This window comes from Oryctolagus cuniculus, chromosome 4 (assembly GCF_051225735.1).
Source record: "Oryctolagus cuniculus isolate XC-2025 breed Fujian yellow rabbit chromosome 4, ASM5122573v1, whole genome shotgun sequence".
NCBI lineage: Eukaryota > Metazoa > Chordata > Mammalia > Lagomorpha > Leporidae > Oryctolagus > Oryctolagus cuniculus.
Window position 1 is genome coordinate 38,965,873 of NC_142870.1, and position 21,077 is coordinate 38,986,949.

Sequence of the window (21,077 nt, forward strand, 5' to 3'; positions counted from 1 at the left end):
GTGAAGAATTAAGTGTGAAAATGACTTCGATTCAAAGTAATGAAATTATTCCTATGCTTCAAACTTGTATTGTAGAAAATCCAGACAAACCAAATTTCTACAGTCAGGGGAAGGAAAGGCAGGAAACAACACATTCTAGGGTAGAAGTCAACCCTGCTTAAAGTTTACGCTGCACTCTCTCTCTGTCTATTGCTATACTGTCTCTTCTGCAGTCTTCAGTAAGTTAAAGTCATCTGAGTAAACATTCTTGTTTCCTCACTTGCAAAATGAAACAGCTAAATCTGATCAGCACTCCTAGTTTGAGCTACTAGGTACCAAAAATTAGATTATCTTCTCAATGTGTTGGAGTCAGTAAATCTCATTTTATGAAACTGTTATAAAATGGGTCGACAACTTTTTTATCAACCAGGACAAAATTTACTGGGGGCTTATGCTGGAATAGAACATTCCACTGACTGGCCTACACACAAAGGATTATTGACCTGGGAAGATGTGAATACACCCTCTCAGTCTGGCTCCTCACACTCTGCACCTGGCACACAAAGCATGGGGCTCTCTTCTGCACAGGCTTGTTGGCTTCTATTTATTTATGTAGTTTTAGATTTCTAGTGGAATTTATTTAATTTTGGGTGCTAATGTAAATTGTTTTTTAATTTTAATTGTATTTAACAGTTTAAAAGTGACTTGTAGATACAACTCTAAGAACATAATGATATTCCCTTCCTGTCCCCCTTGCTCCCTCCCAACTTTCATCCTTATCTCTTTCCACAGTAGACAAAATACTAAGAAGTAAGAAACACGTTCAGCTAAAATTTATTCTACAGGAAAATTAATAGATGAAATACAAACTGATGGTACCAGGAGACCTCAAAAACATCAATGGAAACCAGAATTAACAGATTAGCTTATTTTGGTGCCAAAATTGCTTGAAATCCATGCATTTGAGAGATCTTCCAAAAGTCTATGAAAATAATATTTTATATATATATATATACATGTATGTATATATATAAAGCTGCATGGATTTTAAAATTGTTTTCACAGAAAAACTTACATGATTCCATTTCTGTTAATATTTTGGAGCACATTTATATAATGATGTTATACATTGGCTTGTGCATTGAAAATAAATGCAAGATACAGAATATAGAGATTGAGTTTTACAGCTTTATGATAATGGTGCAAGTAGTTGTGATCTTGCTACCCATGTGAGAGACCTGGGTTGAGTTTCAGGCTCCAGGCTTTGGCCATTGCTGCCCATTGCAGGGATTTGGGGAGCGAACCAACAAATGGGAGCACTCTCTCTTTCTCTTAAAAAAATTCAAAATGGAAATAATTATGTGGAAAAAGGATATGTTTAACTTGTTACAGCTCATTCACCAAAAAGCAGCAAGTTGTTGTGTTTTATTTCTTTAAAAAAAGAGAGAAGGAGGCAAATTCTCCCTTTTCTCATAGTAGTAAGTTGAATGTTTTTAAACTCTGGGAAAACATTTGATAAAAAAAAATACAACTGAAATTACATAAAATAATATCAGAAATAAGCCTATAAAAATGCTTCCCAAGGAAAAAAGACCAAATCTAGAAGTCTTACATAATTCTCTGAAAAAAAGAGATAAGCACAAGACTGAAGAGACACCCTAGGGTTGTATAAATATAATAATGCATTTGAACTTGGAGATAAAATATGCCATTGTGAACACTAGCTGAACACCTATTTATTTGAATAAAAAATTTATTTGAATAAAATTTATTTGAATAAAAAAATCACTTTCCACTCCTCAATAAATTTGGTATTTGCCATTATTCTAACACTCACTATATTCTCAAATCTCTTAAAATTGTTTGATCCCTTTCACTCAGACATACTTTGTAGCAGTGCATTTTCTAACACTAAAAGATCATTTTCTTGCTTGACCTCCAGTTATGTCACCATTTCTCCAGAAATATAATCATTCCTTTCCTTTATTCCAATTTTTTGGTAAGTAAGAACTAAAGTAGAAAAAAAAGTCATAAATACTAAGTTTACATGTTAGTCAAATTCATGCGATCCAACCTACCAGGTGGGGCAAAACATATACGAAACACTTCTTTTAGGTAGGTCTTACCAATTCCAATAGAGAATACTATACACCATTTCAGCCCCACAAATTCTCAACTTGGAACTCTCTTACTCTAGTGGAGTAACCTCCTCACTCTACTTCAAGATGAAGAGGTGCTAAAGTAGGCTCTGTGTTTTTTTTTTCCATTTAAAAAAAATCTTACTTGATACCTGTTCCCTCTTTTCAGTCTTAGCAAAAAATGCTCTTATTGTTACCCAGATCACATTCAATCTGTAGCTCAACTCCAACAATCTGCATCCCTTCTAAAATTGTATCTTCAATGTTTACTTTCTATCATCTCCCTCACTACTTTAAAATAGATACCACCCTTCCTTAAGAAAGGCTATACATACATGTTTTCTTTTTCAGCAGATGTACCATAAAGCTTTCCTTTATTTATCTCACATACATCCCATTCTTACTAATCATCAACTTCCTACTACCTACTCACTTCTCTAAGTTTTCTAAGCTCCTTCTCTTTCTACCTTCCATGAGTTTGAGGTTTTTCTCTTAAATTCTTACCACTGACATTCTCAGTGGGATATTTCATGGCTTTTGACTTTTATTTTGTTCTAAACTTTTATCCTCTATGCCATGACAGGACTCTAATGGTCATTAAGGCAAAATAACTTTTGCTTTGCAAGTTTCCAATATGCAAAGATCTCAGTTCCCACATTTCAGTTAAGAACACCGGTTCCAAGCAACCCATTTCAAATTTCAGTTGCCATAATAGATGAACTGGGTACTTACATAAAGAATGAACTCTGCTGCTAGCTCTTCTGTCTACACAGTGATAACAGATGTGCCCATGATCAGTGGCCTTTAACTTCACTTATTTCAAAGTGCATTGGTGACCACTCACTCTATGTCTGTTATTCAGTTTATGCACTGACAGTGGTACAAGTAGTTATGTTGACTTATCTGCTATGGTAAACATATCTGTATACCAATGCACAAAAATGATATAAGGAGGAGGAACTGTATAACAAAGATGAAAATGAAGCAATGATAATGCTGGAAGGGTTGTTAGAATCAAATAGAAATGATGTTCTAGGGGCCGGCACTGTGACGTAGCAGGTAAAGCCGCCGCCTGGAGTGCCAACATCCCACATGGGTACTGGTTCGAGACCTGGCTGCTCCACTTCTGATCCAGCTCTCTGCTATGGCCTGAGAAAGCAGTACAAGATGGCCCAAGTCCTTGGACCCCTGCACCCACATGGGAGACTCAGAAGAAGTCTTGGCTCCTGGCTTTGGATCGGTGCAGGCATCTGGGGAGTGAACCAGCAGATGGAAGACCTCTCTCTCCTTTCTTTGTAACTGTGACTTCCAAGTAAAATAAATGAATCTTTAAAAAAAATGATATTCTAGAAAAAGTAATCAAGCATAAGAATGTTGCTCCTGCAATACTGTCTAAAGATTATAGGTGCACAGCTGGATATTCACTGTGTACTTAAGGTGGGCTATCGACATAAACAAAGAATGTGTTTGTGATGAAAATGATGAGTGCATCCCATAGGAAGTGATGATCAATGAGACTTTTCAGAGAAATTTCAGGGTACTGAAAGTTTAAAATATTGGAAACTGATCCAAGCTTAGAAAGGAGTATGGCAATTCACCAAGACATAGCAAAAATATTCTCTTCATAAATTAAGTAATATAGGGGCCAGCGCTGTGGCACATCAGGTTAAAGCCCTGGCCTGAAGCACTGGCATCCCATATGGGCACCAGTTCTAGTCCCGGCTGCTCCACTTCCGATCCAGCTCTCTGCTGTGACCTGGGATAGCAGTAGAAGATGGCCCAAGTCCTTGGGCCCCTGCACCTATGTGGGAGACCCAGAAGAGGCTCCTGGCTCCTGGCTTCGGATCGGCAAAGCTCCGGCCGTTGCGGTCATCTGGGAAGTGATCAAGCAGATGGAAGACCTCTCTCTCTGTCTCTACCTCTCGCTGTAACTCTGTCTGTCAAGTAAATAAAAATAAATCTTTTAAAAAATTAAGTAATATAAAAAGTAAACAAGCACGGTTCAAGCTACTCTTGACACTTTATATAATGAAATAAAAGAGGTTATCAGTTTTAAACTATAGGTTATAGTTTTAAACTATAGTATACTAAATGAATGCTAGTTTTTGCTGCTTTTAATTTTCCTGTTGGATAATAATTGAAATGAGTTTTTGGTACTTTGGAAAAAAGCTATAAAGAATGTAAAGCATACAACTTTTCTTCTTGATTATGAAGATTCTTTTTCATGGTTCTAGCTTGCACAGGCAATTTTCTGGTTCCTCCTTTTTCTGCAAAATGAAGACCGGGTGCACTATCATTTCAGTTTCAGCAGTCTTTGGCACGTATCCTGTGCTATACTCATATGCTGTGTGTTCTTTTTCAGCAACTTCTTTATTCGTAAAGTGAAGGCACGAGCAGATGGCAGAAAGGGTGTTTTGCCAGTGGCTTTCAGGCATCCTCCTGAGAATTGCCCACTTCAGCGCCATAGGCAGCTGTGATAATCAGCGGCAGCTTTTAGCAGTATCTGGATATCCTCCTGAGAATCACTGACTTTGGTGTTGCAGAGAGCTAAATTCGCTTGCAGTGGATTTTCAGTAAGTCTGGCATTTCTGGAATTTCTGAAAACCAGAAGTAACTTCTTAACCTTTGTATTACCAGTTCACCCAGCATTTGTCTGTATGTTCCTACCATACATCTCTTTGTTCTTGTTGTAATACCTTCTGTGATGTCTGTTTTCCTAGTTGCCCCTAGCTGATGGGATATTGGGCACCAGAAGTACTTCCTAGACAAAGAGCCATGTAAAGATGAGACACTGGATTGGTCTTCTCAGCTAGAGAGATCTGAAAACAGTAGTAACATAGCAATGTTATCATGCAAACATGAGAAGTGGGGAATGAGCTGGGAGTTTTTAAGAAACAGTGGCAAACAGTTGCTTAAACTGTAGTTACCTGCATGTAGACACTCATGAAAACACATACGAAGAGAGGATTCTCAGATAAGAACGACAAGGAAGAGATGAGCACGAGCACTATAGGGGGTTGGAGGTAGGGGAGACGCCTGCCTTGCGATTAAAAATAAAAATACTCAGGATTTTAAATTATCAACTCAAGGCATGTTCTGAAAACAGGCCTATGGCCTGAATGAAATAATATTTTCATGAAGATTTTTTTTTTGAAAGGAAGAGTTACAGAGATAGATGGAAAGAGAGGGAAAGAGACAGAGTGAAGGGGAGAGAGAGAGAGGTATATCTTCCATCTGCAGGGCCAGGCCGAAGCTTGGAGATCATGCAGATCTCCTACACTGTGGCAGGAGCCCAAACACTTGAGCCAACTTCTTCTGCTTTTCCCAGACCATTAGCAGGGAGCTGGATCAGAAGCGGAGCAACTGGAACATGAATCAGTGCTCACGTGGTATACTGGAGTCACAAGGGGCTGCTTTACCACAACCCTGGCCCCTGATATCATATTTTACCTGATAACTTCAAGATTGATGTATCCAACAATCAGACCCAAGTTTGAGGCTACAGGTAGAAAAATTAATATGCAAATTAACAGTTCTGTTCAGTAAAAGGTAGGGCATTGACCATGATAGGTTAGGATGCAATCAGAAAAAGACAAAATGTTCTTTTTTTTTAACTTTTATTTAATGAATATAAATTTCCAAAGTACAGCTTATGGATTACAATGGCCCCCCCCCAGAACATCCCTCCCACCTGCAACCCTCCCCTTTCCCACTCCCTCTCCCCTTCCATTCACATCAAGATTCATTTTCGGTTCTCTTTATATACAGAAGATCAGTTTAGCATACATTAAGTAAAGATTTCAACAGTTTGCTCCCACACAGAAACATAAAGTGAAAAATACTGTTTGAGGACTAGTTATAGCATTAAATCTCAATGTTCAGCACACAAAGGACAGAGATCCTACATGAGGAGTAAGTGCACAGTGACTCCTGTTGTTGACTTCACAAATTGACACTCTTGTTTATGGCATCAGTAATCACCCTAGGCTCTTGTCATGAGCTGCCAAGGCTATGGAAGCCCCCTCAGTTCACCGACTCTGATCATATTTAGACAAGGCCATGGTCAAAGTGGAAGTTCTCTCCTCCTTTCAGAGAAAGGTACCTCCTTCTTTGATGACCCATTCTTTCCACTGGGATCTCACTCCCAGAGATCTTTCATTTAGTTTTTTTTTTTCCCCCAGAGTGTCTTGGCTTTCCATGCCTGAAATACTCTCATGGGCTTTTCAGCCAGATCTGCATGCCTTAAGGGCTGATTCTGAGGCCAGAGTGCTGTTTAGGACATCTGCCATTCTATGGGTCTGCTGTATATCTCACTTCCCATGTTGGATCGTTCTCTCCCTTTTTGATTCTATCAGCTAGTATTTGCAGACACTATTCTTGTTTATGTGATCCCTTTGGTTCTTAGTCCTATCATTATGATCAATTGTGAACAGAAATTGATCACTGGAACTAGTGAGATGGCATTGGTACATGCCACCTTGATGGGATTGAATTGGAATCCCCTGGTATGTTTCTAACTCTACCATTTGAGGTAAGTCAGCTTGAGCATGTCCCAAATTGCACATCTTTTCCCTCTCTTATTCCCACTCTTATATTTAACAGTGATCACTTTTCAGTTAAGTTTCAGCACTTAAGAAGAATTGTGTATTGATTACAGTATTCAACCAAAAGTATTAAGTAGAACAAACAAACAAAAAAATACTAAGAGGGATAACATATTAAGTTGTTCATCAACAGTCAGGGCGAGGGCTAATCAAGTCACCATTTCTCATAGTGTTCATTTCACTTTAACAGGTTTCCTTTTTGGTGCTCAGTTAGTTGTCACCGATCAGGGAGAACATGTGGTATTTGTCCCTTTGGGATTGGCTTATTTCACTCAGCATAATATTTAAGTACAAGGAATTAAAAGTAGAGATTTGGTCACACTGTTGAATGACTCACTTAGGGTGACTAATATCTGTCCCAACCTTTTTAGTTCTATGGAGTTTACTCTAGCTTCAGATCACTGCCATGTGTGGAGTAGCAATTGAACTAAGCTTTATATGTAGTCATGCAGCCTCTGACAATTATTTCTTCAAAGTATTTTTTACAAGATTATCTGGAAACACTGTTGTGATGTGCACCATAACATAATGGGGAAGATGTTCAAATGTTTCATATACTTGTGGTAAATTCCTAACTCATTGTAGAATAATGGGCAAAACAGTCCTGAGTCAACATTTTGCAATAAATACAAGTAAAAATTAAATTCTGAATGTTGTTAGTCTTGAAATATTCTGTTTTGAGAAGCGCTGTGTGGACTTGTGAGTTAAACTTACAGAGGGATCACTTGCAGTGATGGAGCCTTATCCAATCAGTAGCTTCAAACTCTCTGTTCTAGCCTCTTGCTGATGAAGGAGATCACACAAGGATTTTCATAGCTTACTTTGATAATCACTGCAATTGAGGGCTTTAAAGTCCAGTAAGCTATAAATTTTTTCTTTTTTTTTTGGATAGGCAGAGTTAGACAGTGATAGAGAGACAGAGAGAAAGGTCTTCCTTTTGCCGTTGGTTCACCCTCCAAGTTGCCGCTACGGCCTTTGCGCTGCGCTGATCCGAAGCCAGTAGCCAGGTGCTTCCTCCTGGTCTCCCAGGAGGGTGCAGGGCCCAAGCACTTGGGCCATCCTCCACTGCACTCCCTGGCCACAGCAGAGAGCTGGACTGGAAGAGGAGCAACCGGGACAGACTCCGGCACCCCAACAGGGACTAGAACCCGGGGTTCTGGTGCTGCTAGGCCGAGGATTAGCCCATTGAGCCACAGCGCTGGCCATAAGTATTCTTTTATCTCACTTTTAAATAATCTTAATGACTCCATAATCTGTTAGAAATGGAATCTATTCTTCTCTAGCTTAGACATTGAATGCTATTTATAAATTGGTTCTTATCATTGTCTATTATCTTTATCATTTTCTTCAAATATCCTATTTTCAGCCACTCTGAAATACTAGTGTGTCTTTAGAGAGCTTCTTTACAACTTCTTACTTTCATATACTAATATGCCTTCTTACTGTATATCCAGGGACCCACTCACTTCTAACTTTAATCTTATGAATCTAAGGCTTACTTTGGATTTATTCATCAATTGGGATCATTTAGTTTTATTAAGTGAATCATTTAGAAATGCATGTAACAAAAAATTCTAAATATATGTGTAAATATGATGCTATTTCAAAAAAATTCACAGAAAAACTGAACTAAGAGGTAAATTTATTTTGGTGAAAAAATAAAATTACAGAATAATGTTGTGATGCAACAGGTTAAGCAACCCCTTGTGATGCTGCATCCCACCTCAGAGTGCCAGTCGGAGTTCCAGCTGCTCCTCTCGCATTCCAGCTTCCTTCAAATGAGCCTGGGAAGGCATCACAAAATGGACTTTCTGCTTGGGCTCCTGCCACCCTTATAGGAGACCTGGATAGAGTTCCAGATCCTGGCTTAGATGTGGCTCTACCTTTCAAATAAATAAATAAATCTAAAAAAAATTCAAATTCATGCTAGTGTTTTTTACTTTTTCATGAACTTTTTGAAGTTTCTTCTATACATGGATTTCAAATGTTGAGAGAAATCAAAATAAACTTATCTTTGAGTTCCATTTTCCATAAATTTTTGAAGTACCCTTATCTAAAAGTTTCTTTTTGTTTTACAGAAAATAATTTAAAGGTAAAGACAGTTCATGCTTGTATGATTGGTCAAAAATTAGTTGAGCAGTATATCTGTGATGATAAAAGCAACAGAAAATATATAATAAAAATTAAAAGAAAATAAAGAAAGGAAGGAATGAGGATGGAAGGAGGGAAGTTTCATTATGTTCTTAGAATTTTATCTATGAAAAACATGTATTCTGTTCTCTTTAGATAATAAAAATAAATTTAACAAATTGTCAAAAGTCTAGCATCCTTTTTGTGTTTCCAATCTGCTGTCTACCATGTAGAGTTGTCTCACAGCTAACAGATAGATTTTCAGCCATTTCCCCAGCTGAAGGGGAAGACAGAGATTGTTATCAGTAAAGATGTTGTTTGCTTTTTCCCCACTGAAGCATCAGCCTAGAATTTTCACTTATCTTATTTTTTGACTAGAATTTAGTCACCGGGCTGGATTGATATCTTTTGGTACCTTGCATAATGTGTCTATTGTTGTGGAGGACAGCAGAATGGATGCTCGATAGCAGAGCCTGCCACATAGCATAGCTCCTTAGTGGCTACACTTTGCTAAGCAAGCTGTGAAGTTCTGTCACTGCTTTATCTTCACATTCCTAGAAGCAGATATAGTATCTGGATATGTGAATGAATGCTAATGAAAGGATAACGTTATCTGTTTTGAACTGGCATTTGACCTGCCATTGAGAATGTCAAGAAGGGGCCCACATTGTACTGGTTCTAGTTTCAGTCCCATCATCATCATCAGCAGCAGTAGTAGCAGCACCAGAGACCCACCAAAGAGAAAAGGATGACTTGTATTTGGGAAGGCTCCTTCAACAGAATGAAACTAACACTAAATATTATTAATTTCCATGACTGCTTGACAACAAATATCTTTCCATCAACTTTATCTTCTAGTTTTATCCAGTACTGGGAGTTTGTATAAACTTTATATCTTACCTTTAGATTTCTGATACATAATACATTTTTAATGACACAGATGTATAAAGGAATGAAAGCTGGATAAAGCACATGTAAGCATGCATTGTTCTTGCCACACAGACAATTCATTATTTTTTCATATGTATCTTACAATATTTTACATATTGTAGTAGGGTGTAACATCCTACTTTTACAATGTTGGGCAAAAAATTTCATGAATCTAGAAAATCCAGGTTTTAGATTAATGAAATAGCAAGGGAACTGCCTGCATTGCTCATTAGCTTTAAGTGGTTCCTCAGCAACCAGTCACAAAGTATAGAAACATCCTGTGGCAGACTCACCATCACAACTAACAAAGCCATTTTTTAAAAATGAATTCATCTGGGTTGTGGTGCAGTATATGAGGCTGCTTGTGACACTGGCATTCCATATTAGAGGACTAGTTCAAGTCCTGACTGCTTTGCTTCTTTCTGATCCAGCTTCCTGCTAATGCACCTGGGAAGATAGCAGATGATGGGCCAAGTTCTTGGACCCTTGACACCAACATGGGAGATCTGAATGGAGTTCCATGCTCCTGGCTTCATTCTGGCCCAGTCTTGGCTGTTGTGGCCATCTGGGGAGTGAACTCCAGATGGAAGATCTGTGTGTGTGTGTGTGTGTGTGTGTGTGTTACCCTGTCACTCTTTCAAATAAAGAAATAAAGCTTAAAAAAAGCATTCACCTGCCAATCATCTAATCTATGTATACATAATCAACTTGATGCCTTAATCCAAAATGGTTACAAATCATAGATGATTTACAAATACATAGACATTATAATAAGTGACATAAAAACGGACTTTACTTTTTCTTATAATTTTTTTAAAAATATTTATTTATTTATTTGACAGGTAGAGTTACAGATTTAGAGAGGAAGAGATGGAGAGAAAGGTCTTCGATCTGCTGTTTCACTCCACAAATGGCAGCAATGTCAGGAACTAAGCAGATTTGAAGCCAGGAGCCAGGAGTTTTATCTGGTTCTCCCACTTGGGTACAGGAGCCCAAGCACTTGGGCCATCTTCTATCGCTTTCCCAGGCCATAAGTAGAGTGCTGGATCAGAAGTGGAGCAGCAGGGACACTAATTCATGCCTATTTGGGATGCCTGTGCCACAGGCAGAGGCTCAGCCTAATATGCTACCAGCCCAGTCCATAAAAATTAACTTTAAGTGTATTGGTAACATTAATAAAACAAGGGAAAATTATGCTTAAAAATGAACACCAGATCAATGCAGCAAACATGTAAATGAAATGCATACTATAATATCCTATGTCTTTCTAGAAGTTGGCCATTAATCTGATTCTAAGATTTCTCACTATCTAGTGAAATTCATTCCAGAGAACTTTAAAGTCAGTACTCAAACATCCAGTTGAACAGCTAACAGGGGAATTCTGAGTTTTGGGCAATAAGATTGTCCATTAATGGTTAAATAGAAATATGGACTCTTGAATCAGATGACCTTAAAAAGAAGTAGATTGAACATACACACACAGATAAGCTTGGAAGCGGACTTAGTAGTCATGGAAGCTTAGGGGTAAAGAGAGAAATGTATCTTCATGTTAATTTCTCTGAACTGTATTTAAGCAAATAGAGTGTTTTTATCTTATTTTTTTAAAGATGTCAACTGAAGCTATTTGTGGATGGGGACTGAGTAAAACCATGTGAGTTAAACAATGTTAGCTCACTTTCCTTAACATAGGAGTTTTCAGGGTCTTTAATATTGCATTTGTAGGGGCGTGGCTCTCTTGGTTAATCCTCAACCTGCTGTGTCAGCATCCCACATGGGCGCCGGGTTCTAGTCCTGGTAGCTCCTCTTCCAGTCCAGCTCTCTGCTGTGGCCCGGGAGGGCAGTGGAGGTGCTTGGGCCCTGCACCCGCATGGGAGACCAGGAGGAAGCACCTGGCTCCTGGCTTTGGATAGGTGCAGCGCTGGCAGTAGCGGCCATTTGGGGAGTGAACCAACGGAAGGAAGACCTTTCTCTCTCTCTGACTGTACTTGCCAAAAAAAAAAAAAAAAAAATTGCATTTGCATCCTGAGCTTGTAACAGTGTAGTTAGATTTCCCAAACCAGGTTGAGAACTGTGGCTCGTGCTCTGCTGATTCCACTGCACTGTTTGCCCTTCCTGTATGCAGAAAGATCCAGGTTCCCTTGCATTTAGGTCAGGACAACGTGGTTGTGTTCTGGATAAAAGGATGGCATAGAAAGGACAGCGGGAAGTACAGAGGCCACTTACAAGCATGCACTTTTCTCCTAAGTTTTTTCAGTTTTCTTTTCTGCCACTGTGACTTTGGAGGTCATATATTCCAGACAGCACAGCTACAAGTTGGAAGAGGACTGCCGTTCTGTGTGCAAATGTGATGTGAATGAAAACGATACTTTTGTGCAGTCACTAACATCTTAGGCTTTACCTGCAGTTTCAGTGTGGCTCTGCTGAGTATTGTCGTCACGCCTCCCAATTTTTGGAGAACATCTACAAACATCTAGTTTCTTGACAAGAAATGTTGTTCCAGGAAATGATTGAAAATGTCCAATATGAGAATCGATTACTTTGCCTATAGGTTTCCTGAGAAGTGTGAAAACAGCTTTACCAAAAATCCCAACTTTTATTCCAGAATATTTTATTTTTTCACCCGGAGGAGGCTAGTACTAAATAAGCAACATAATATCTTACAGAAAGTAATCCAAGTAGACTAACAAGAGATCCAAGTTTTCACATTTACTTTCATGAAGACAGATTTTTTCATGGGATGGCTGGGTCCACGTTCTTGTCTCCAACACAAGAAAGAGTTCAAGGATGAGAGCATCCTTGAACAGCATTTATTGGTGGTTAAGTGGAAGTACACACTGAGTGTAGCCATGCTCTAGAGTGGGTTCATCCAGAGTTTCATGATTATCCCTTTATGATCTGAAGGCACAGGAGGTGTTATGTAGGTAATGTTTAACTAAATATTCATAAGAGGTATGACTTAGAGGCAGAGTTTGAGTACAGTTCACTTCTTTGCTTTTTTTGCGGGGGAAGGGGTATTGGAAGTGTGATGGTATCAGTTGCATGAAGGGAGTAAGAGGTATTGGCCATGGTAATTTTAATGGCATTAAAATTAGCTTTAGGTCATTGTGGGGGTTCAGTCAGCAGCAGCAGCTATGTTGGTTATATTTAGCCAGCGCTAGTTCTGGCCACAGTTTCACAGAAACTTGTTTTCTACCGTACAAAGTGGGGTTGGAGTTGGTTGGATGCAGTGGGTAACCTCAGCTCCCACTTGCTAGCTGCCTTCTTGCGTAAATCAGTTGCAGATTTTTGCTTTAAAATCTGTAGGTCAGGTAAGAAGATGGCAAAAGGTTAATTGTTCATTGTTATTTCTGCTACACCAGGAAACTGCTGATAGGTCCTGCGGCTCCCAAGTCCAGGGCCAGTCCTGGTTTCTCTCCCTGGGACATGGGGTGCAATTTGTTTTACCACTGTAGTTCCCTTGTAACAAGTAACTATCTTTTCAGGTATCTGCTTTTCTTTTTCATATTTTTTAAAGAGCTATTAACTAAGCTCTCCATCTTATTCAGTGTCCACTCTTTCTCCTTGATGTCCATTTTCTATTTTATAATCCCATCTGGGATCCCACCTTACCTATATTCATCATACCTCTTTAAGCCTCCTCCTCGGGGCTGTCTAGGACAGTTTCATAGATTTTCCTTGTCTGATCAAGTCCTGTTTGAATATTTCAGTCAACTTTGCTATAGTACCCAGTTATTTAACCACTTTCCAAAATTGGAATCATTGTGCAGGTATTTGGTAACTGCATTCGTTAACAGCTACTTTGAGTTAACTTTAAGAGGTTGCCCTTGATAATGAGGGTGGGGCCTCAACTAATTCAAATTAAATAACTTAAGACCAAAAGCTGAGTTTTCTCTGGAGATGTTATGACTCAAGAATACAGTATCTGGGACAGCACTGTGGTGCAACAGGTTTGCTGCTCCTTGCGAATCCAGCTTCCCATATGGCAGTGCCAGTTCAAGTCCTGGCTGTTCTGCTTCTCCCTCCTGCTAATATGCCTGGGAAGGCAGAAGATGATGGTTCACTTAGTTGGGCCTCCGCCTCCCATATGGGAGACCAAAATGGAGCTCCTGACTACTGGCTTCAGTCTGACCCTGCTCTGGCTATTGTAGCCATTTGAGTAATGAACCAACAGATGGAAGATATCTGCCCCCTGCCCAGCCCTTGCTATGCCTTTCAGAGCTTTCAAATAAACAAGTAAAAGCAATATTTTATTTTTTATTTAAGATTTATTTTATTTATTTGAAAGATAGAGAGAGGTGGAGACAAAGAGAGAGGTCTTCTATCCACTGGTTCACTCCCCAGATGGCTGCGATGGCTGGAGCTCCGCCGATCCAAAGCCAGGAGCCAGGTGCCTCTTCCCAGTCTCCCACGTGGGTTCAGGGGCCCAAGGATTTGGGCCATCTTCCACTGCTTTCCTGGGCCACAGCAGAGAGTTGGATCAGAAGAGGAACAGCTGGGACTAGAACCAGTGTCCATATGGGATGCTGGTGCTTCAGGCCAGGGCTTTAGCCTGCTATGCCACAGTGCTGGCACCCAAAAGCAGTATTTTAAAAAGGAATGCACATCAATTCTTACCCGAGTTTCCAATCTGCTGATCTTTCCTACATATTTTTGGGTTTGCCAGCATCTATTCCTTACTACTACTACTACTACTACTACTACTATTACTACTACTGCTAATATAACACACACACACACATACTTTAAAAAGTTCATAGAAAATATAATTAAAAGGAAAAATGTTTTGGTCTAAAAATTGAAACTGCTGCATAGTTTTTTAAAAAATATGTATTTCCATGAATTTTCCATTTTGTCATGTGAATTCTAGCTTCACTAGACATAGGTCCAAGAGTAGGGGCTGTTTATGTCTTTCATTGAGAGGTTCCCTGCCTACCTTGCAAGATGAACATATTTAAAGTGAAATAAAAAGGTAAAAAACTCAAGAAAGATAGAAAAAAATGTGATGCTTACACATGAGTGCTTAATAATAAACAATTGGGGAAAGAAATGTATTTTTCTTTTTATTTCCCCAGATTTGTTAGGATATTATAGGCAAATAAGTAAAAATGGTATAGACATTTATACATTTATGGTGCACAATGTGATATTTTGGTATAGTTGTAATGCATTTATTGTGAAACAATTAAACCAAGCAAATAATCATATCCATCACCTCACATATCTATTCTTTCATCATGGTGAGAACACTGAAGATCTACTCTCTGAGCAATTTTAAAGTATAGAATTTGTTCGTATTAACTGTAGTTGCCATGCTGTACAATGCATGGTGTTTAAAAAGTTCATGGGAAATTTGTATTATGAAAAAATGCATGGATTTCAAAATCTTTTTAAAGATTTATTTATTTATCTGAGAGGTAAAGTTAGAGAAAGTGAGAGGGAGAGGCAGAGGGAAACTATCTGCTGGTTCACTCTCCAAATGATCGCAATGGCCGGAGCTGAGCTGAGAGCCAAAGCCAGGAGCCAGGAGCTTCTTTCAGGTCCCCCTGTGGATACAGAAGCCCAAGTGCTTGGACCATCTTCTACTGCTTTCCCAGGCCACAGCAGAGAGCTGGATCGGAAGAGGAGCAGCTGGGACTAGAACTGGCAACCATATGGGATGCCAGCACTGCAGGTGAAGGATTAACCTATTGCACCACAGCACTGGTCCCCAGAATTTTGAGGCAAAATAAAGTTATCTTTAAAACATTTTAAGGCAGAATTACAGAGAGAGAGAAGAAGAGAGGGAGAAAAGGTGAGAGAGAGCAAGCAAGCAAGATGTCTTCCATCCACTGGTTCACTCCCAAAATTGCCACAATGGCTGGGGCTGGGCCAGGCCAAGCCAGGAGCCAGGAGCCTCCTCCAAGTCTTCCACATGGGTGGCAGGAGCCCAACCACTTGGTCCATCCTCTGCTGCTTTCCCAGGTGCATTAGCAGGGAGCTGGATCAGAAGTTGAGCAGCTGGGACTCCAACCAGTGCCCATATGGGATGCCAGCATCGCAGGCAGTGTATTAACCCACTATGCCACAACACCAACCCCAATAAACTTATCTGTTAATTCCATTTTCCACAAAACTTTTGGAGTATTTGTAGAACTCATTTATCTTGAAATTTTGTACCCTCTGACCTACATCTCCACATACCTGAAAACCACTATTCTACTCTCTGCCTCTCTGAGTTTGATCTAATTTTTATTTATTTATTTATTTGAGAGGCAGAGAGAGTGAGAACAATGGCAAGTGAGCAGGAGAGATCTTCCATGTGCTGCTTCACTACCCAAATGCCTACAGCAGCCAGGGTAGGGCCAGGCTGAAGCCTAGAGCGCAGAACTCAATATGGTTTTCAACACACTTGAGCCATCGCCTGCTAACTCCCATGGTACATATTAGCAGGAAGCTGGAATTGGAGTGGATCCAATACTTGAACCCAGGCACTCTGATACAGGATGGAGATACCCCAAGTGGTGTTTTCACCACCAAGCCAAATGCCCATCCCTGTCCTTCTTAGTCTCTACCATTCCAATAAAAATGAAAATGAATAAATACTTAAGATTTCCCATAGAAATGAGATCATGAAACAGTTGTCATTCTAAGACTGGTTTATAAATAATAATTTTCTCTCTTTCTACATGTGTAGAGGATTTTAAATAAAGAAATGATGACAAGATTGGATTACCTTGCTGAGAAAAAACTTTTTTCAAATTATGAGGACAAAGTAGAAATATAAACAAGAATTTAAACTTTCTTCCTGGTAGATAAGAGAAGAAATGATGGTGATGTGCTGAGGAGTCATACAAAGGAGTATGGTCACAACAAGGCAAGATACCCAGCAAGGAAGGGAGAGAGAGGGAGAGCAAAAGCAGAACATGTCAAGGAAAGACAGACAGTGTGGCCCATGGTGCAAGCTCAGTCAAGTTCCAAGGGGGTGACTATGGGCCATTCTCCAAACTCATCCTTCACCATCCCATAGCGTAGTGCGGGATTTTGTACCCATCTCCTAGTTCGGCTTCAGATGACCCCTTCAGTACCAGACATTGAGATCCAATTAAATACACCAGTACAAAGGAGAGGGCCAATTTTTGACCTCTGATCTTGAGATCTGAAAAGATCCATTGTGGAAATTGCACGGAGGACAGCACAGTACAGCTAGGATGAGCACAGGCCTAGATTAAAAGGGGGATAGTAACAATTTGTTAGAGTTTAAGACAGAAAATGTGTATAAAGTGGCCAGCATGCAACATAACAACAGGAAAGCATTCCTTCATAGTAGCCAGGGGACACTGGCTTCCCACATCAGAGTATCTGGGTTTGATTTTTGGCTCTGGCTTCTGATTCTAGCTTCCCCAGAGCACAAAAGCCAGAAGGTAGTGGTAATGGCTTAAATAACTGGGTACCTGGCACTGACTTCGGAGACCTGGATTGTGATCTTGGCTCTGGCACTGGTTCAGCCTTGGGCTTTCTGGACATTTGGGAAATACACTATGGGGTGAAAGTTCTCCATTTGTCTGTCTCTCAGGTAAATGAAAAATAAAATATAATTAAAAGTACATGGTAGCCAATACAGTATATATTTCAAAATACGTATCTGTTCAGTAGAAGATTATATTTTATGAAAAGATCCACTGAATCATGACTATGCACCATAAGAAAGAAAAATAGAGGGGAAAGAGGGTGACTGTGTGTATGGGTGGTGCTCTATACCATATCACATAACTGACAATGTGACTAGGGGTATTTGTATAATGGAATTACACTTGTTGCTTTTCATCATTTATGTTACTGTAGTGAGTGGAAAGTGACACCACAGACTCAGTTAAGAAGAATCAATAATGGACATAAAGAGGTAATAAAGCTATTTCATGTCCTTCTCCTCCCTTTATACAGGAAAAATAGATTGAGATGAGAAATTCTCTGAAGGGTTTGAAACATAAGGAGTTCATACTTCATTTCATTGCAGATTTAATGCTTGCCATGTAGACACAGATCAACTGATTCATCAGTTCAAGATAAACATTGGAACCGATGCATTTTGTGTGTATTTAGCTGAGTTACAAAATAATATTTGGGTCAACATGATTCATGTATCCATACATCCATACATGTGCTTTAGATACATACATGTTGGATGAATCCATACATTCACAGCTTTTTATTTTCTGTATTACCTTAGTCAAGGATGCACAAATTTCAAACACTTACCTCATTTAATTTATATGCTTCTATGACAAAATAATCTGCTGTCTTGGTTTCTTTTTTTTTTAATTATTGATTTTCAGCTTTGTCTTACTGTAAGTACCAGAATATCGAAGTTCCAGACCAAGGATGGATATGTCTCACCCATTTTTAATAAATTAATATTTAGCTGATCAAGCTAAATATTGATCAGCATAGCCCTGTTAATGAACAACTAAATACATTATCCCTCTTAGTAGTTTTTTTTATCTGTTCTACTTAATATGACTGGTTTAGATCTGTAATTGATGCACAGTTATTCTTAAGTGTTGAAAATTAACTGAAATGTGATCCCTGTTGAACATGGTGATGGGAATGGGAGAGGGAAGAGATGTATAATTTGGGACATGCTCAGGCTGACTTGCCCCAAGTGGTGGAGTTGGAAGCATACCAGGGGATTCCAATTCAATCCCATCGAGGTGGCATGTACCAATGCCATCTCACTGTTCCAGGTGATCAGTTTCAGTTCACAGTTGGTCATGGTGAAGGGACTGGGAGTCAAAGGGAGCACATAGACAAGTCTAGTACCTGCTAACGCTAACTGATGGAGTAAATAAAGGGGAGAGTGATCCAACATGGGAAGTGAGAATCTCAGCAGACTCATAGAATGGCAGATGTCCTAAATAGCACTCTGGCCTCAGAATCAGCCCTAAAGGCATTCGGAGCTGGCTGAAAAGCTCATGAGAGTATTTCAGGCATGGAAAGCCAAGACACTCTGGCAAAAGATCTCTGCGAGTGAGATCCCAGTGGAAAGAACAGGCCATCAAAGAAGGAGGTACCTTTCTCTGAAGGGAGGAGAGAACCTCCACTTTGACTATGAGCTTGTCTAAACAAGATAAGAATCAGAGAACTCAGAGGGCTTCCATAGCCTTGGAAACTCATGACTGGAGCATAGGGAGATTACTGATGCCATAGACAGGAGTGTCAATTGGTAAAGTCAACAACAGGAGTCACTGTGCACTTACTCCTCATGTAGGATCTCTATCCTTAATGTGCTGTACATTGAGATTTAATGCTATAACGAGTACTCAAACAATATATTTCACTTTGTGTTTCTATGGGGGTGCAAACTGTTGAAATCCTTACTTAATGCATACTAAACTGATCCTCTGTAAAAAAAAAAAAAAAAAAAAAAAGAAATTATCAATTCCCAACTTGACTCTCACTGGGATTAAACATGACAATAGGTCTGCTCTGATTTCATCATCATTTTAAAAAATCATCTATTATTTTTCACTTTATGTTTCTGTGTGGGAGCAAACTGTTGAAATCCATACTTAATGTATACTAAGCTGATCTTCTGTATATTAAGATAATCGAAAATGAATCTTGATGTGAATGGAAGGGGAGAGGGAGTGGGAAAGGGGAGGGTTGTGGGTGGGAGGGACGGTACGGGGGGAAAGCCACTGTAATCCATAAGTCGTACTTTGGAAATTTATATGCATTAAATAAAAGTTTAAAAAAAATAAATTAATTAATTAATATTTAGTTGAGCAAGCCTGTATACAATAAAGATATGTGTTTCCTATGAGAGTTCAGACTTTCAAATCCAAAACTGATAAAGCAAACTGTCTCTATGTACAGGCTCTTTCAATTTCCTCTCCCATAAATTCCTCTTGCTGGTAGCCTGTGAGGAGAGGGGAGAGGACAAGGAACAGAGACTCACAACATCTGGTTCTATGTCTCAGTGAAGAGCATCTGCAGCTATTTCACTTCTTAGAGAGTTCACAATGCTCCGTTGGTTGCTACAAAGGGGTGGTTAACTTTCATTCACAAGGCTGGGTTATATATATATGCAAAGTCTGAAAGTAGTGGAAACACTGACGGGTACTCACTCACCTTGCCTGGGATGGAAACAAATTCCCACTGGGAGCTACTTGTGCACCTGGAGGGAAAGCAAACATAGGCAGATAGAAACAGCAGTGGAGGAGCCAGGGTTGTTGGGGGCTTCCTCTGCCTTTGATGCTGGCATCCTAAATGAGCTATGGTTCTAGTAGCAGCTGCTTCACTTCCATCCAACTGCCTGCTAATGTGCCTGGGAAAACAGCAGAAGATGGCACAAGTCCTGGGCCCCTGCACCCACATGGGAGACATCATGGGGACACTGGCTTTGGCCTTGCCTGTCCCCAGCGGTTGTGGCCAAATGGGGCATGAACCAACAGATGGAAGATCTCATTCATTCTCTGTCACTCTGCCTTTCAGATAAATAAAATAAATATTTTTAAAAAGTGAGCCTCCCGTGGGTCTCCCATGTGGGTGATAGGAACCCAACCACTCAGGCCATCCTGTGCTGCTTTCCTAGGTGTCTTAACAGAGAGCTAATCTTTTTTAAAGATTTATTTTATTTATTTGAAATGCAGAGTAAGAGAGAGAGGTATCTTCTATCTGCTGGTTCACTTCCCCAATGGACTCAAAGGCCAGGGCTGGGCCAGGCAGAAGCCAGCAGCCAGGAGTCAGGAGCCCGGAGCCAGGAGCCAGGAGTCAGGAACCAGGAGCTTCTTCCGGGTCTCCCATATGGGTTCAAGAACTTGGGCCATCTTCTACTGCTTTTCCAGGCATGTTAGCAGAGAGCTGGATTGGAAGTGGAGCAGCTGGTACACAACCCATATGGGATGCTGGCATCTAAGGCAGCAGATTTATCTGCTACACCACAACGATGGCTTGTAAATAAATAGATCTTTAACAAAATAAAATAAAATCAGCAATGGAGGATTGGTGTTTGTTGTCACCTACAGTGGCTGAGGCAATGCAAAACCCTTTCTTGGTAAAGCAGCCTACATCCCCCTGCCAGGGAGCACAGGTCAGTTAGTGCAGAAGCTCTGGGGGACAGGCAAGTGGTGGTGCTTCCTTGATAACTGAGCCACCATCCATGTAGCTACTGATCAAACCATGGCATTTATAAAGCCAATGACCGTCCTCCCATTGAGCTCCACCTTCCACCCTCACCCTAGCCCCTTAACCCTGGAGAAGAACTGAGAGTCGATAAGAGCTTTGTAAAATGAGGCCCTGGGAGTAAAGAGCTGTACTT

At 39.9% G+C, this 21,077-nt stretch overlaps 1 long non-coding RNA gene across 1 annotated transcript; it reads right to left on the reverse strand.

Annotated features, from left to right (window-relative positions):
- Positions 1 to 14,026: 14,026 nt before the first annotated feature.
- Positions 14,027 to 19,980, reverse strand: LOC138849260 (uncharacterized). The gene is made up of 2 exons (XR_011387794.2): positions 19,889 to 19,980; positions 14,027 to 14,235 (listed from the first exon to the last, which is right to left on the reverse strand). It is a non-coding gene; the product is annotated as an uncharacterized LOC138849260 (long non-coding RNA).
- Positions 19,981 to 21,077: the final 1,097 nt, after the last annotated feature.